Raw genomic sequence first — 12,015 nt, 5'->3', positions numbered from 1 at the left:
AGCCAAGGAGTGCCTGAGGCCACCAGAAGCTGGAGAGAGGCTTGGAACAGATTCTCCCTCACAGGCTGCAGAAGGAACCAACACTGCTGACACCTTGATTTCAGACTTCTAGGCTCCAGCTCTGTGAGGCCATAAATTTCTATTGTTTAAGCCACCAAGTTTGTGGTCCTTTGTTGAGGCAGCCTCAGGAAACTAATACAGATACTTTCTCTAGCAATAAAAGCCCTTATGAACATAAACGACTCATCATGTAATTTCAGGGTGTGTGTTCACAGATCCACCAAAGCCCAGTTAATAATTCCTGCACAGACGTTATAAAATTCCTGGGCCAAAATCCCGTGGGATAAGGCAAAAAAAGAATAGAAGAAAATTGGCATCAGCTACTGTTTGCTACAAGGTTGGCCCTTCACTAGACACTTGACATTTATTATTTCCCTGAATCCTCATAATCACTCCATGAAGTAGATGTTAGCATCCGCATTTCAAAAAAGACGAAATCGAGACCCTGAGAGATTTAACTTCGTGCACAAATTCACATATCTAGAGAGTGGTTGTGCTGGGAATATGACCTGAGTTTGTTTTACCCTAAAACCAAAGCTTTTTCCGTACTTATCCTGCCTCTGAGCATGAGTGATATGTGAGATCCAAAGCACATGATGTGTGGTTTCCGGGGCTGTGAGGTTACAGAGAGACCGGGGTTATGCATGTGTCAGTGGCTTCAAGGGAAACAGGAGAATAGCTATAAGAAAAAAAAGTTAAAGGACGTTTCTTTTAACTGCTTTCCTTCATTGTTTGGCATTATAACTTCTTTTGAACTAAGGATTTTGGCATAGAAGGATTTTTGCCTTTGCTTGGCAAGCATAGAGACAACAAAGGATTAATTAAGTCAAACTGATGGTAATAATTATCAACAGGCGTTTTAAAATAGGATTTTTAGGGGTAGAAGAGTAGTGTGGCTGAAACAGCAAAGCAAAGGAAAGTCAATCTCTCATTCATCAAAAAACATTTTTTGATGACCCTCTCGACAGCAGGCTCCATGTTCTGTGGACAAACTCTGGCCACGTGGAGCCTTGAATCTCGAGGGGGAAATCAACAGTTATATCAGTCAATACAGTAAAGTAAAATGTGTGTGATAAGCAAAGAAGAGTGAACTATATAGCAAATAGGAGGGGTAACCACTGGGTCTAAGTTTACCTCAAAGTCTGAGTAGTGATTATCCTACCTTAGGGAGTAAGAGAGAGGTGGTTGCAGGCAGAGGAAACATGTGCAAAGGTCCTGAGGCAACAGAAAATATAACACATTTGAAGACCTGAGCCCAATTCATCACAACCTGAGTGTGGAATGGGAAGGGGGAGAAAATAATGACACCGGAGGGCTGTGTGGGAGCTAGGTCATGAAGGGCCTTGTCAGCAGCTGTGGGATGGAGACTGGGTTTCCCCCAGAGAGTAGGAGGAGGTCAATATCCATTGGCAATAGAGGAAGGAGGTACAGGAGAGAGGGCTGCTGGCTGTGGGAATCCAGCCAGTCTCTCTGAGTCTCTGTTGCCTCATGGTAAGAGATAATATGGGCCATTGTGAAGACTAAATGAATCATGCCATGTAATACTCTTAGAATAGTGCCCCAGGAAGCATCAGTTCTTATATCATAACAGTAATACGGGCCAGACTGGTGGAGCCCTGTAACTGTCAGGTGCAGTGTTCCAAACACCATGCCTTTCCTTCCACACGTCTCCAGAGAACTCCTCAGAGGCAAGTGCTGTAGTGGTGCTCTGCCCATAGCGCCCTGGATCGTACACAGGTTTCCCACAGGTTTGTCCTATTCCACCTTGGTCAGAGAGCAATGTTTTTTCCTCCTACCATCCTCAGACAAGATCTGCAAGTCTCCAGGTCTGTGGAAAGAAGGCTGTCCTTGGCTTCCTTTGAGAAGTCAGATGACTTCCATACACTATAATATACTATGAACCTATTATTTTGTTATCTAATAAATCAGCAAATGAACATGCAAAAAACAAACAAACAAACAACATCCCTACCCTACATCAGGGAGGGTGGCAGGCAGAGTCCAGGGCACTGGGCACTCAGCAGCGGACTGCTGGCCAATGGCCCTGGCAGGTCCACCCTCCATCTCAGCTTGGAGCCCACCAAGGCTTATCTCGTTAGGGGATTGCTGTGAGATGGCAGAGACTCACCCGAGAAGTATGCATCTGAACCTTTATCCCATATACTTCTTTGTTTTGCAGCTTTGAAAAAGCCTACAAGCTTTTGTGAGGCCTGTGGGTGGTAATACTTAAAAATATCGCCCTGCTTCATCACCATAGAAAAATCCCAGGAAATTCAGTTCACTTGAGGGCTTCCCTCTTGTCTCCTTCATGTGCAATTTTAGAGACTTGGTCAAAATACATGTGGGTGTGAGTGACAGCTCTTCCAAACATGCAGGCTGTGGGACATGAGAGTTAAAATCACATTCATGCTGTTCTCATCTCCTGACATGGGGCCTCTGAAGATGAGGACAGAACCCCTAGATACATGGGTACCAGAGAAAGGAGAATCTCTTTGTTCTGAAAATTTCTTCTCATTAAAGATAGACTCTTATATATGTTGCATACCCACTATGCTCAGGGACCTATTGTAGCTTTTGGCTCGTACATTATCTTTTACTCTACTACAGCCATGAAGTAATTATTATGATTCTCATTTTCTGCAGCTATGGAAAATGCAGCCCAGAAAGGTCTATAGATTGGACCACAATTTCACACGGGTATTTTCACTCAAAAATCAACAGGCTCCCTGTACCCCATTGCAGTTAGAGCCTGACATGTGTGAAGCCCAGCTCTACCACTACCTGGCTCTGTGACCTTGGACGAGCTACTTAATCTTGCTGTGTTTCCAATTCCTTAACTATAAGATAGGTAATAAAAATATTCATCTAATAGGGCTGCACTGAGTTAAATGAATTAGTACCTGTGAAATACTTAGGACAGTACCTGATGATTAGTAAGTGCTATAAACAAGTTAGCCATTACTATTATTATAACTGGAAAGAGAACAAAGTCCTATCATCATGAGAGCAAAATAGGATATTGCCCAAGGATTCTGGGCTAAAAGTATATATATATATATATATATATATATATATATATATAACCAAATAAATACATTTTAAAAAGAACAAGACAAAGAACATTCAATATGCAACCTCAACAGCTCATTCCAAGAAATCTTCCCTTAAAAAAAAAAAAAAGAAACGTCCAAAGCAGATACATGAGAAATGTTGGTTTTTAAAAATTGTCTTCCCATAAGAGCTAATTCCTGTATTTGCGTCTCTCACACCCCCTCTCACTTCCCCGCAGCTTCGTTAAGGGTCTGGATGAACTGAATAATACCATCTTAGTCACATGATTATCTACCATTACTATTGGCATCCTGAAGTAGAGCCCATACAGAGGAATTTAGAGGAGGTTTACAGTCATTAAAATCTTCAGCCTCAAAGTTTATTCGGCTTATCCTCAGCTACAACTGGGATAATGGAAAGATAAGGATTTTTTGACACTCCTTAATGGGCCTAAGCACTAAATCCTAAATTGTAGCTGTGGTTATGGGCCCAGAACTTGCTATAGGCTCTTCTCAGAGTTTGTTGTTCTATGAATTTCGTTCAATTAGCAAATCTATATTGATCAGTTACCTGTGCAAATAACTATGGGGAATTCAAGAAAAGCTGAAGATGGGGACTTGCTCTTAAGGAAAATAAAGTCTAGCTGGGAAACCACAAACTGGTCTCATATTAAAACTAGTATGTGACTGTCAGAGTCTGGCTGGGGTATTAGGATGGTACCAAGATATCTCTCATACACTGGCTGAAATGTGATTGAAACCATCCCATCATAATTTCACTTTTTCACTCACATTTTTGCCACCCCTCCCTCCTAAAAAGAATCAAATGACTGTCCTGCTCACCTTAGGAATGATTTCCTCTAGGCCAGTGGTTCTCCGACAGCATCAGCATCACCTGGGAGCATGTTAGAAATGCAAATTCTCATGCCCAACTTCCGATCTATTGAAACTGAAACTCTGGGGGTGGGGACCAGCAATCTGTTTTATCAACTCTTTCCAGTGATTCCAGTTCATGCTACAATTTGAGAACTACCACTCTAATCATCCACCCCAAATTGGGCTAAAGTCCTGTGAAGGACACGTGTTTTTGCCTGAATATGTGTGTCTTGGAGAAAAGAGGACCCAACAATTCCATTGCCAGTAAAGGGAAGACTCCAAGATTTTAACAGCCCATCAAGTTGAATTAATACCTTTGATAAAAGATAAACTGATGGTAGAAGAAGATTGCCCCAACTCTCAAAGGTGAATCAAGGGAATGCCAGTGTTCTCCTTAAAAAACAACGTGGAACCCTATGCCAAGAATGGTCAAATTGTTCATTAAAACCTGAAAGTTCTATAACCGCAGCCGGACTGCAGGAACTTAGTTGGAAATATGTTTACAGTTGGCAATGATAAATGCTCATCTCAATAATTTGGGGGTGAGAGTGGAGGGAGGATGGCATAAGAATTTTGTAAGGCTCTCAATTCCATATCACAAAACAGTTTCTAGAAATTCACCGAAGTGCAGGTTAGCTGCTGTGTATGAGAGTCCTTATTCCATCATCAACCCTCAGACATCACTGGGAATTATAAACTTTTTAATACTTACAAGTCAAAGAAGGTGAAAATGGCGTTATATTGTTTAACTTGCCCATCTTCAATTGCTACTGAAGTAGGACATTTTAAACTGTTTATTAGCCATTTGTCTTTCTTCCTTTATAAATGATCTACTTGTGTCCTTTGCTTATTTCCTAATGAACAATAAATATTAATTGATTAGTAAAATGTCATATTATGTAGGAAGTACATGGTAAAATGTTTTCCTCCAGTTGTCAATTGTCTTTTAATCTCCTTTATGATATTATATTATTTATGATACATGTAATATTATAATCTATTATATATTATATAAACCACATATGTAATATTGTATATATTTATATAATTTTTTTATATAGACAACCTTATATAGTCAGTCTGTTTCTCTCTCTCTCTCTTTTTGCTTAAATTTTTTCAATCTGACATCAGGCTATGTTTTCCTATATTTTATTTTAGTATTCTTTTAAAAATCCTGGAGTGGTATTCTACTGTTTTAACATCCACCTCTTTAATACACTACCGTTTATTTCAGTGCACGGGTATGGGTAAAACTACAACTAGATTTTATTTCTTAAAAAAAAAAAAGAATGATTTTCCCAATACTTTTTTTGTAAGAAAATCCATCCCTCCCATGGGCTTATGATGCTTCATTTTGAGATGTTAAATTTGTGTATCTCTTTCAAGACTGTTGTGCCCAATGATTTATCTGTGAATTTTAAAGTCTGTCCAACTTTTTATCTAACACTTCATTTTATAACTAGCATCTCACAGGGAGAGTCCACAGCTGTGCTTTGTTTTCTTCTCTAGTCCCAGTTATTTATTTTTCCAAGGTAAAATTTAAAAGTACTTTGTCAACTTACAAAGGAAACCACTTTGGGGTTGGAATTCGATTTTTTTAACCCTTATTTTAAGTGGAAAAAATTTTCTCTATACACTACTTAGTAGGTAATCTCAGGAAGTGATTAAAAATTATTATATACTGCTGTACATTTATGAAGTTTATGTATGTTTTTTAGCATACAGGTTCCACAAATTCTTGTAAGAGTTATTTCCAGGAGTCTTTGTTTTCCTGATGCTAGTGAGATTATAATTTTTGCCTTCATTTTATTTCTGATTATGTCTAGAATTTTTTAAACTATTGATTTTTAAAATATTTACCTTGAAAATATCTTCTGCTAAACAGATGTTCAACTGAGTAACAAGAGGCCAGTCTCTCCAACGGGCAGACACACTCAGTTTACAGGTGTTGTGGGCAGGGGAAGGTGAGCCTCTTTTCAGAAGCTGTGCACTTCCTCTTCACAGTCCCTGCCTGTATCTTTCCTCACACAAGATGAACTCACTGCATACTGGCTCTCGATCTTTTCATAACTACCTGCTTCTTGACGTTGAGCTCTCTAGTTAAAGGGCACCTCCTCAGAGAGGCCTTCCTTGACCATCTCCATCTGAAGTGGCTATTTATTCACTCTACTTCATCACCCTCTTTTTTCTCTATATAGTTCTTGTTACACTCTGGCTTTTTCAGTGGTTCCCTGCTCACCCACCAACACCAAAATGGAAGCTCCCTGAGGATAGGACCTGGCCTATCTTGTCCTTCACTGTATCCCAGTGCCTAGAAGAGAGTCTTACGGTAGCATCTCAGTAAAGCTTAGTGATTAAATGGGTTCCTGAGAATTTGGACAGGTGATGCTTCTTCAGCCTGAAAACCACAATCCCAGGACCCTTTTCTCTCTTTGGGGGACTTCACATACTGTTAACAATGGCCCACTGGCTGTCCTATTTCACTCTTGGCTGTGGCTAGAAAGACTATTACCTGGAGTTAATTCAGGAAAGTGATGCTATTGAGTAGTGGCATGAAAATAGAGGATGAAGGAATGACTTTGGCTGTCCCCAAAATATTCTCCCACTAGGGGAGATACCTGCTGGTGTCCTGACTGATCAGGCCAGGCTTTTGGCAGAAGTAGTAACAGTGGGTGAGAACATTTTCCTACCTTATTCCTGCTTGCCTGTCGCTTTTCAAAGCTTAGGAGCGGGGCTTCCCTGGTGGCGCAGTGGTTGAGAGTCTGCCTGCCGATGCAGGGGACACGGGTTCGTGCCCCAGTCCGGGAGGATCCCACATGCCGCGGAGCGGCTGGGCCCGTGAGCCATGGCCGCTGAGCCTGCGCATCCGGAGCCTGTGCTCCACAGCGGGAGAGGCCACAACAGTGAGAGGCCCGCGTATCGCAAAAAGAAAAAAAAAAAAAAGCTTAGGAGCAGAATGGTCAAGGCCCTTGCTCAGCTGAGCCTTCTGATGGCTAGTTAGTGATCATTCTTGCAGGTTGGTAAACTGCTGATGGATACTTCTTGTTTCTAGCACTGTTGTGGCTTTATATCTTTGTTTGCTTGTTTAAGTGGACATTTGGCCGTGAAGTCTGGGGAAAGATAAGAAGGTGCTGCCACAACCCAGAAGCCCACATGCACTGCTGTCAATCAAACAGATGTGATGTTCACGGTCTTACATGTAGCTTATATTCAAAATTGGTTGTAGAGAACTGTGTTTTAATGCATCCATTCAGTCTTTTCCTCATTTAATAAGCATGACTTTTTTTTAAACATCTTTATTGGAGTATAATTGCTTTACAATGATGTGTTAGTTTCTGCTTTATAACAAAGTGAATCAGTTATACATATGTTCCCATATCTCTTCCCTCTTGCATCTCCCTCCCTCCCACCCTCCCTTTCCCACCCCTCTAGGTGGTCACAAAGCACCGAGCTGATCTCCCTGTGCTATGCGTCTGCTTCCCACTAGCTATCTATTTTACGTTTGGTAGTGTATATATGGCCATGCCACTCTCTCGCTTTGTCACAGCTTACCCTTCCCCCTCCCCATATCCTCAAGTCCATTCTCTAGTAGGTCTGTGTCTTTGTTCCCTTCGTAATATGCTAGTAGCATATACCTAGGAGGTAAAATAAAAAAAACTGAAAATTGTTATCAGTTATCTTCTCAAGTCAAGCGCATTTGAAATGAACCTCAGTGTTCTCATTTATGAGGTGGTAATAATAATAATAATAACAACAACAACAATAATAATAATTTCTAGCTAAAAAGTTGTTGTAGAGATTAAATGAGGAAATCAGTATAAAACTCTGAATAGAGACCCTGACACAGAGTAAGTACTGGTTTCTATCGTCTAAGATTGGGGTTGATACTATTTTAATTTTCTCTATCCTTAATGTATTCTGTGCAAAATGGCAAGAACCATGAGAGCCATGTTGATTAAGAGAAAGTCACTATTATTTTTTAAATTAAGCTTATATTAACCCTGATGGTACCTGAGTATGGCTAAGGGTGGGTACATTACTGCCAATGGGTGTGAAGCAATGGAGAACAGACAGAGGTATCCCAGAGGGATGGCCAGCTAACGGATCTATGAGCACATAGAAGGCACTGCCTTCGTGGGTCACCATAACCTAGATAAGATCCTTAGCAGATTTACACAGTCATGAAGGATTGATATTGTTGGTCCATGAAGGGTTGGTCAAACTCTCAGGGGAAAGAAACCAAAGGTAGGAAGTATCTAACATTTTGAGTGCCTATTACTTGCAAAGTCACTGGCTACATACTTTATAAATGCTGTTTCATTTAATCCTAACAAACCCTTTAGAAGGAAGAGGAGAAAACTTAGGCTCATAGAGAGCTCCAATAAGTTGTCCACAGTGATAAGTGACCTAGTCAGTCACTCAAGTACGTATGATTTCAAGCCCTTGTCCTTTCTGTTATATCCCATAGTCTCCCTCAGAAACTGACAAATATTAAGCAACTTAACTTTGTTAAGAGACTGGCATATAAACCAGAATGGCAATGCATTATTCTACAATGGTGCTTTGAATCTTTGCAGCGAGTGGAATACTTAAATCTGCCATTTAGGACATTTACCTGTGGTAACAAATTATTTGAGAAGTAAAATTTCTAATCAGAGGGGAATCCACCTAGTCTGGAGGAATAATTCTTCTAAGCCACGGAGTTTATCGAATTCTGTCTGTCCCGTAGGCCTTGTTAAATATTTCTCTCGGGTTTGGGTGTTTCTATTCATTGCGCTGAACAGCCAAGGTCTAGGGAAGGCAGTGCTGGACAATGAGGCAAATACTTATCTCCTGTGTCCTTGTTCCTTTCCTCTGGTGCCAGAGGGTCTGCTCTGTGTGCCCTTTTGCTGACTGAGAGTGATAAGATCTACTTGAGTTGGGATTTATAGTAGAGTGGACCAAGCTAGTAATTTACCCTGCTTTGATTTGTGGCTTCTTTGGCCTCTACTACCTCCACTTGATCTCGCCTAGTTCACCAGAGTTCTACAGAAGTGCTTGTGAGCCAAAGTTCCAGCTAAATAATGGTGCTGGTTTGCTTGGCTCTGTCTTCTGAGTGTGCTCCTCTATGGATCCTAGACAGGAAGAGGGAAGTAAAATCTGGGTATTCCTGGATCTTGCCCAAAGTAACAACACATAACTTTAATCTCAAAATTGTCCCCAACATTCTCCAGATATCTGCCAGATTCCATAATTTTCTCTCCTGCACACAGTTAGATAAACAGCGCCAAATCCTTGGTCTTAGATTCCCTAACTAAATTCCACATAAACCAATCTCCGTCTGCGAAACCGCTTTGTCTTCAAACAAAATGAGAACATTTGAGTGTTCTCTCACATTAGCCCCATTCCAACAGCATCTTGATGAGATAGCATTCCAATGGCAATCTTGCTTTAATAGAACTTCATGAATTCTCCAGTTTTTCAGCCCTGAATATGCAGACCTTCTCTTTCCATGGCTTAAATCTCGAAATAACTCCTTTATCCATTCATTATGTATTTATTGGTCTTATATTTTCAATCACAGAGCTTACCATTATATCCAACTTTGGAAGCAATTAAGTTTAGCCCATTTATATCTAACTTCATTAAGTAAATTTGCTACTATCACTCTTCTAGAGACATATGGATTTATCTTAATAGAAAAATTATTAAACAGTTTATTTTTGAACTGACTGGTCATACTGAATGATTATATATGGCAAGAGTCTGGGGAAAACTTTATCTGCATTGCAGGAGCACCCACTTCAAATACCATTTTAAAAAATTGTCATTGTTGTATTATCTGAACATCTGAAGAAAAATTGTTTTCCCCTCTTTCTAACCTTTGACCCAGGAAATACAAAGTTCTCATGACTGACTGGGAAGGTAAGGGGTTTAGGAAGAGTAGACTCATGAGTTTTCACAATTGTATGATAACCCGTTATCAAACAAGGACTATCTACATAATATAATTTCCATACAAAGCTAAACTAAAAAGTGTCCTCCAAAGTTCAATTGCTACACACTTGAACACATCATAATACTGTACTTTAATTGTTCTGAGTAGACAAAATAAAAGTCATTTTAAATTGATTGAACTGAAAAAGCTGAGACAGTATTTCCCAAACCAGTAGGCCTTCTCATTCAGGCTATTATCCTTTCTCATTAAATGGCAATGTCCACTATAAGGGGCATAGATCCATAGGCATGGAGATAATTCTGAATTTCTGATAGAAGGGGCCAATGGTTAGTGGCTTAGGGAAGAACATTCAGTTTGGAAATACTCTATATTAGGGTGACTTCAAAGGGAGATATTTGAACTGAAAATCTCTAAGGTGCTGGAGAGAGACCTTCAAGATGGCAGAGGAGTAAGACGTGGAGATCACCTTCATCCCCACAAATACATCAAAAATACATCTGCATGTGGAACAACTCCTACAGAACACCTGCTGAATGCTGGCAGAAGACCTCAGACTTCCCAAAAGGCAAGAAAATCCCCACGTACCTGGCCGTGTGGCTGACAGGGTCTTGGTGCTCCGGCCTGGTGTCAGGCCTGAGCCTCTGAGGTGGGAGAGCCAAGTTCAGGACATTGGACCACGAGAAACCTCCTGGCCCCACATAATATCAATCGGTGAAAGCTCTCCCAGAGATCTCCATCTCAACACTAAGACCCAGCTCCACCCAATGGCCAGCAAGCTCCAGTGCTGGATGCCCCATGTCAAACAACTGGCAAGACAGGAACACAACCCCACCTATTAGCAGAGAGGCTGCCTAAAATCATACAAGATCAAAGACACCCCAAACACATCACTGGATGCGGCCCTGCCCACCAGAAAGACAAAATCCAGCCCCACACACCAGAACACAGGCACCAGTCCCCACTACAAGGAACCTACACAAGCCGCTGAACCAACCTCACCCACTGGGGGCAGACACCAAAAACGACAGGAACTCCGAACCTGCAGCCTGCGAAAAGGAGATCTCAAACACAGTAAGTTAAACAAAATGAGAAGACAGAGAAATATGCAGCAGGTGATGGAGCAAGGTAAAAACAAACCGGACCAAACAAATGAAGAGGAAATAGGCAGTCTACCTGAAAAAGAATTCAGAGTAATGATAGTAAAGATGATACAAAATCTTGGAAATAAAATGGGGGAAATACAGAAACGTTTAACAAGGACCTAGGAGAAGTAAAGAGCAAACAAACAATGATGAACAACACAATAAATGAAATTTAAAATTCTCTAGAAAGGATCAATAGCAGAATAACTGACGCAGAAGAACGGATAACTGACCTGGAAGATAAAACAATGGAAATAACTATCACAGAGCAGAATAAAGAAAAAAGAATGAAAATAATTGAGGACAGTCTTAGACACCACTGGGACAACATTAAATGCACCAACATTCGAATTATAGGGGTCCCAGAGAAGAAGAGAAAAAGAAAGGGTCTGAGAAAATTTTGAAGAGATTATAGTTAAAAATTTCCCCAACAAGGGAAAGGAAATAGTCAATCAAGTTCAAGAAGCACAGAGAGTCCCATACAGGATAAATTCAAGGAGAAACATAAAAGGCACATATTAATCAAACTATCAAAAATTAAATCAAAGAAAAAATATTAAAAGCAGCAAGGGAAAAATAACAAATAAATACAAGGGAATTCCCATAAGGTTAACAGCTGACCTTTCCGCAGAAACCCTGCAAGCCAGAAGAGAGTGGCAGGATATATTTAAAGTGATGAAAGGGAAAAATGTACAACCAAGATTACTCTACCCACCAAGGATCTCATTCAGATTCGATGGAGAAGTTAAAACATTTACAGACAAGCAAAAGCTAAGAGAATGCAGCACTACCAAACCAGCTTTACAACAAATGCTAAAGGAACTTCTCTAGGCAGGAAACACAAGAGAAGGAAAAGACCTACAATAACAAACCCAAAACAATTAAGAAAATGGTAATAGGAACATACATATCGATAATAACCTTAAATGTAAATGGATTAAATGGTCCA

This window comes from Lagenorhynchus albirostris, chromosome 8 (genome assembly GCF_949774975.1).
Source record: "Lagenorhynchus albirostris chromosome 8, mLagAlb1.1, whole genome shotgun sequence".
NCBI classification, from domain to species: Eukaryota; Metazoa; Chordata; class Mammalia; order Artiodactyla; family Delphinidae; genus Lagenorhynchus; species Lagenorhynchus albirostris.
The sequence above is the reverse complement of the archived record's forward strand: the minus strand, read 5'-3'. Positions refer to the sequence as shown.